Source organism: Psammomys obesus, unplaced genomic scaffold, assembly GCF_907164565.1.
Source record: "Psammomys obesus unplaced genomic scaffold, mPsaObe1.curated_primary_1811, whole genome shotgun sequence".
NCBI lineage: Eukaryota > Metazoa > Chordata > Mammalia > Rodentia > Muridae > Psammomys > Psammomys obesus.
In genome coordinates, this window is record NW_026592890.1 from 16780418 (window position 1) to 16787492 (window position 7075).

At 40.9% G+C, this 7075-nt stretch overlaps 1 pseudogene; it reads left to right on the plus strand.

The window, feature by feature from the left end:
• The first annotated feature begins 261 nt into the window (after positions 1-261).
• LOC129683221 (glyceraldehyde-3-phosphate dehydrogenase-like) lies at positions 262-1189 on the plus strand (annotated as a pseudogene).
• Positions 1190-7075: the final 5886 nt, after the last annotated feature.

Genomic DNA, 7075 nt, shown 5'->3' on the forward strand with positions numbered 1-7075 from the left:
TGTTTTATCTTATTCTGTTTTGTTGTGCTTTGTTAGTATCACTTAAAGCCTGTTTTGTTTTCTAATGAGGGACAGAAAGGGATCTGGATGGGAAGGGATGTGGGAGGAACTGGGAGGAGTACAGGGAGAAAGAACTGTAATCAAGATACTTTGTATGGAAAAATCTATTTTTACTAAAATGGGGATGAGGCTCTCTGCTCCTCCCTGTTCCAGAGACAGCCACATCTTTTCCTGCAGTGCCAGCCTCATCCCTTAGACATGATGGTGAAGGTTGGAGTGAGCGGATTTGGCCGTATTAGATGCCTGGTTACCAAGACTGTCAGCATCTCTGGCAAAGTGGAGATTGTTGCCATCAATAACCCCCTCATTGACCTCAACTATGTGGTCTGCATGTTCCAGGATGACTCTACCCATGGTAAGTTCAAGGGCATAGTCAAGGCTGAGGATGGAAAGCTTATCATCAACAGTAAGCCCATCGCCATCTTCCAGGAGTGAGATCCCACTAACAAGTGGGGAGATGCTGGTGCCGAGTATGTTGCAGAGTCTACTGGTGTCTTCACCATGTTTGTGATATGTGTGAACCATGAGAGGTATGACAACTCACTCAAGATTGTCAGCAATGCTTCCCGCACCACCAACTTCTTAACTCCCTGCCCCCACACTCCCTGGCCAAGGTCATCCATGACATCATGGAAGGCATCATGGAAGGCACAGTCCATGCCATTACTGCTACCCAGAAGACTGTGGATAGCCCCTCTGGAAAGATGTGGTGTGATGGCCGTGGGGCTTCCCAGTACATCATCCCTGCATCCACTAGTGCTGCCAAGGCTGTGAGTAAGATCATCCCAGAGCTGAACGGGAAGCTCACTGCCATGGCTTTCTGTGTTCCTACCACCAGGTGTCTGTCATGGATCAGACATGTCGACTGCAGAAATCTGCCAAGTCTGATGTCATCAAGAAGGTGGTGAAACAGGCATCTGAGGGCCCACGAAAAGGCATCCTGGGCTACACTGAAGACCAGGTTGTCTCCTGTAACTTCAGCAGTGACTCTCACTCTTCCATTTTTGATGCTGGGGCTGTCATTGCCCTCAATGACAACTTTGTAAAACTCACTTCCTGGTATGACAATGGATTCAGCTACAGCAACAGGGAACTGGACCTCAGGGCTTACCTGGCCTCTAAGGAGTAAGAAGCCCTGGACTACCCACCCCAGCAAGGACACGGGAGCAAGAGAGAGACCCTCCGCTGCTTGAGGAGTCCCTGTCCCAACTCATCCTGACACTGAGCATCTCCCACAAGCTTCCATCCCAGAATCCCCAGAATAGCCGGAGGAGCCCAGGAAACCTTACTCTCTTGAATACCATCAATAAAGTTCACTGCACCCACAAAATATAAAATAAAATAAACAAAATAGGGATGAAGAATTGAATAACAGAAGTGTTGTACTAGAGAAAGGTCAAGTGAAAGAACAGGCTTTCAGCCCTGTTGAGAGTTGCTGGTTTAGTAGGGGAACAGAACAGGAGGCTGTAGAATGCAAATGGTATTTTAATTACTGAAAATGCTGAGACCAGATTATCACAAAACGTAATCTTAAATTTCCTCTAAGAGTTCAGGGTCCATTAGCACATAGCTGCTGTAAATAGTGAGAGCCAACAGAATGCATTTAAAAGGTTGCTTATCTCTACTTTGCTATGTCTTTTCAGTGAGTAATCCTCTTTTTACATGCTAGACATTTATTTACTTGAAGAATCTAATTAATTTTTCTGAAATCTTTGTTTCCTTCATGTACTAACAATAAAAATAATTAGCTATTTAAGCGCAGCTAACTAAAATATCTAGACTGTAGATAGCTAAAATTTAAAATTTTTGTTCCATGTGGACTACGATATTCAGTTTTGTAATTTTCTGCTAAACACTAGTGATGGACTATGGAGGGTGTTTTCTTTATTGAATATGTCACCACTCTTAGAGATTATTAATGTCTGGATTTAAAGAATGGGAGAATTAACATGAATTCTGTGTTTAGCAGCTTCTTGAATTGTACATGCTTGGCAGGGTGAGAATAACGTAGTAGAACTTGTCACAAGGCTCCAGTGTTGGTGTGTTACTGCACTTTTTTTGAAGACTTAGGAGCAAACCACATACAGGACTTCCAGGGTAAGTTGTTGTGCTACTTTTTGTTTTCTGTTCTTAGAGTTTTCTATGGTCTTGGCTCTTATAGCCAAGTTCTAAGCAATGTGTATTAAAGAAAGATGCAGATTCACTGAGCAGGTAAATGAGATTACACAGTATATTAAGATGCTAAGAAATTCCATTTCAGCTTTTTAAAGCTTAGTATTAACCATCTGGTAAGATATAGCTGAGAAGTATCCATATGTTTAGGTTGTTTTTCTCATCCAACATATATAGTTGTTAAAAAAAATCCTTTATGTTTTATTGTACAAATAGCCCATGGAGTACTTCTGAAGATCACTTTTACAAATTCAGACCATTTATTTTGTAAATTTTTTATCATAATGAAGAACAAAAATGCCCTTGTATTACATAAAATAATTATATCAATAGTTTTCTGCATGTTTAGTTTTTAATTATTCAACAAGTTCAGTAGCATTTAAAAAGTTTACATATGTAATATATGTAAAATTGAAACACATTATTTTCATTTTCCAAACGATCCTGCTAATTATATATTTGGCAAGTACATGGTATTTTATGCTGAACTTGCTAAAAGCTGCTAAATTAACTTGTTTTTACTTTATGTAGAAACTTTTCTTAGTCTATTGCCAAGAGCACAATGTTTAATTTATTGGTTTATAGTTTTGTTCACTTCCAATATAGTTATCATTCATAACTCTTAAGAAAAAACATCTTGTAATTTCTTGAGCATATCCATATTCATAATAGTACAACTCACATTACACAAAAGGTAGAAACAACTTGAGCATGCATGAAGGTGTGAGAGTGTAAATGCTACCATATGCATGCACAAAAGATTATCGCTCAGCCTTAAAGAGGAATTTTGGCACAGGTTACTACGTGGATAATGTTTAATGAAATAATGCTAAGGGAAAAGGCTTGGCACAAAAACACAAACATTGTTTGATTCCACTTGTGTGCCTTATCTAGAATAATTAAACACAGAAAGAAAGCAGATTAGGATTGTCAGAGCACTAAGGAGAAGAGAAATGGACTTTTGCTTCATAGATAACAAAGACTGAGTGTTGAAGACGAGGAAGCTTTGGAGGTTGGATGTACAGCAAGCTGAATACACTTAACTCTTTCAGGAGGAAGACTCAAAAGCAGTTAAGATGGAACATGTTATAAAAGCTACAATTCTTTTTGCTGATACAGAATACCTGACAAAAGGAACTCAAGGAAGGAAAGGGTTACTTTAGCTCACAGAACCAGAACATCGTCCCTCAGTGGAGGGTTGCCAGTGTTAGGTACATGGTGCAGTTAAGACGCAGATGAAAGCCAGTGTTCAGCTCCTTTCCTCCTTTTTACCTAGAGTGGAGGCTCAGCCCACGGAGTGCTGTGCCTGTCTTTAGAATGGGAATTTTCACCTCACTTGCACTTTACCGGGATGCCCGCAGTGGTTTTTCAGGTGATTTCCTATCCTCTCAAAGTGAAAATCAACACTTAATAGTAATTTTGCATAATTAATTTATTTTAAAGGGCTGATCAGGTGTTTGATTTGCTACATTAGTGGTATAAAACTTCTTTTAAGTATATTTCAAGATAAAACTTCTTTCACCATTTAAATATATTATAAACAGATAAATACAGTTTGGGGTTTGAATAGATCTGTCTGTTTTGGGTAGACATGTTTATTTTATAAACCCATAAACACTGTGTTACTTATTTATGAAAGTTAAATCGCTGCTCAAGAAATATTAATACTAAGATGTTTTCATTTCTACTTATCTAAATAAGAAAAAAATCATGGTAGATGATTTTAATGCTGTTTTTTTTTTACCACCTGATTATATTGCATGCATATTTCATGTACATCCTCAGGGTAGTGTGTTAGCATGTTGGGGATGACACTTGAATAAGTTGTTCCTTTTAAAGGATTATGAATTACAGTTTAATTGTTTATTATCCAAATCTTAATAAAAACATTATCTTCATCTAGAGGCAGTGTTTTGATTCTCACTAAGATCACTGGATACAGTTCAAAGTATCTTCTCTATTCTTGGCTCCTCGCGTCCTTTGTCTCTCATAATTTGAATGATTCCCAAGCTCATGTTTTATATTAATGCTGTTGTCACTATGGGTTCTGATTCTTATCTTTTCAAGCACTTACAGGTTCAGTCTCATATCTAGGAAAACAGGCCAAAGAACTCAATTCAAAGCCTAACAGTAATCTGTGATAAGTGATGACCTAGGTTTGAAAGATTCCCAAAGAATTGTTACATAAATGATCGTGGTCTCATTCATTAGTTCATTTAGTAAACATTTGTTGAATAGTTAGTATATATTATTGAGTTATGGATACAAACTCTAAATTGATGAGACAATTAAGGTTTAGGAAACAAGAGAGGTGAAGAGAACAATGATTTTAGAAATGTGAGGTAATATTTGTGATAAGATAGTTCACGAGGTGGTGGGGGGGCAGAGATAAAGGAATACAGGACAGGAATTTGTAGTTCCTGTGGTTACAAATGTTCACTCCGTGTTTTACACCAGTTACTCCACTTTGGAGGGTGAACACCTCAGCGAACAAAAATTATTTCAGGCTTTCAACTTGATGTCACTAAAACTACAGTTGGGAAACGGCTTGGGAAATTGCTTCTACAAAACACACCCACCTAAAGCTATTTTTTAATTCAGGCTACGGATGCTATATCGGAGGTTTCTTTAAGCAGTATTTGTAGTTAAACTAATGATTGAGGGCTGGGCATAGGGGCACATGCTTATAATAGCAGTACCCAGGAGGCTAAGGCAGAAGTAAAAAGAATTGAAGGTAAGCATGGAGTAGGAAAGGCTGAGCTATATAGTTAGAAATTGTCTGAAAAAAGTGCCAAACTAATCTCCATCCAGAGAAACAGGTAGGCTGCTGCAGATCTTCAGCTCTACCTAAATAAGACTTTATCTCCACCTCTGTAGTGGGCCGCCTGCTGCAACATCCTTCTTCAACCTGGACCCATCTCCAGTGAATCACACAGCTCTTCTCCTACTAACTTTCCTCGCTGACTCATTGCTTTATCCCAGGTCCCAACTCCAGTAGGAACAACCTGCGGAACCCCAGGCCACAATACCCAGGAAGCAGGTAGGGTAGCTGCAGACCTTCAACTCTCCCTCAGATCCTCAAAATCCAGCCCTCCAACGGCATCCCAATCTCTGTAGCAGACTTTCTGCTGTGGTCTCTCCTCACTCTCCATTTTTAAGGGACTGAGGAAATGCTGGTGGAGCACTCTTCTTTCCTTCCTCTTGTGTACCTATTCAGCCTTCTCTCTCCAGGACACCCCTATTCCTAAGTGTCAGTTCCCAATATATAGAAACAAATTTATCTTGAAACTCCCAGTGAGCACACTCATCAGGATCGTAGAATTTCTACCATGCAACACACATTTCACTACATTCTTCTAAGAAGTAGAGAGGGTAAGAAACCTAGGAACAAAATGCTCAATCAACAAAGAGAAGACCACCAGATGTCAGCACTTAGAATTACAATCGTCCCAAACCCAGATGCCTAGATGCCAGTATAAAAACAATAACAACCAAGGTAATATGTCTCCACTAGAGCCCAGCAGCAACCCTACTACCACAGGCTCCCAGTATTGCAACACCAATGAAGCATAAGAAAAAAAAAAAGACCTTAAAATAGTCCTTATGAATATGATAGAGGTTACTAAAGAGAAACATGAATCAATCTCTTAAAGAAATCTCTGAAGCCTGGCAATGGTGGCACATGCCATTTATCACAGCACTCAGGAGGCAGACACGTTTTTGCTGAGTAGGGCCTACAGGGTCATGCACAGCAGCCTGGAGCTTGCACAAACTCAGCCGCAGAACATGCTGCTCAGTCACATGATCACCCTGGTTCTGAGCAAACACAGGATGTCTCAGATTAAGAACCGCTCACTCCACTCGCTGGATTGGAACTCTTCAGAATACCTCTATGGGCTGACCTGCACTCGGAGGTCAGAGTACTTTGGTTCACTGCCCCAGGCTGCATTGAAGCTTGAGGTTCATGAGGATCCTGTGGTCCTACAGCAATAAGAGACTGTTGATGTCTGTGGCCATGTCACCATCAAGGGATTTATAGATTTCCTGGTCTATGCTGCTGCTTTAAGCCATGTTGATGTCTGTAGACCAAGCTGTCACCAAGGATCATGTCTGGGTCCTTGGTCCTACACAGCCACCCATAGTGTTGATGTCAGTGGCCCATGTTTCCATCGAAAGCCATCTGGTTGTCTGTGGTCTGTGCTGCTGCCTTACTTCTTGAAGCCATGTTGAAGTCTGTAGGCCATTCTGCCACCTGGGTGCAGGCTGATGTGAGTGGTCTGTGCTGCCATTTGAGGCCATTTGATGTCCTTGGCCTGTGCTGACACCAAGGACTATCTATGATGGTGTTTATTGCCAATGCTGTGGCAGAGGCCTGTGTTGATGCCTGTGGTCTGTACTACCACCACAGATCATGCTGAGTTCCACGACATGTGCTTACTCCAGAGACCAGGTGGAAGTTGATGATCCATGCTCCTGTTGACTATAAAGGGCAAGAAATCTACTTTTGCTGTGGTATTGATGACCACAGATTCACAGCTGAGAAAAAGGGACATTGGACATAGAAGGCCAACACCTACCCACCTCAGAGTAATCGTCTAGACATTAACCCATCATTGAAAACTCTTAAAAACTGTGATAAGGATGCTGAAGTGTAGCTCTTCAGAGTTGAAGGCTTCTGGCAGGAGTATAGGTGGGGAAGGATTCAGTTTTCTTTAAGAGGCTGGCCACAGGGAGCTTCATCATGGTCCAGTGAGCATATGGGCCACATGAAACAAGCTTTCCTCCTTCCTTCCTTCCTTCCTTCCTTCCTTCCTTCCTTCCTTCCTTCCTTCCTTCCTTCCTT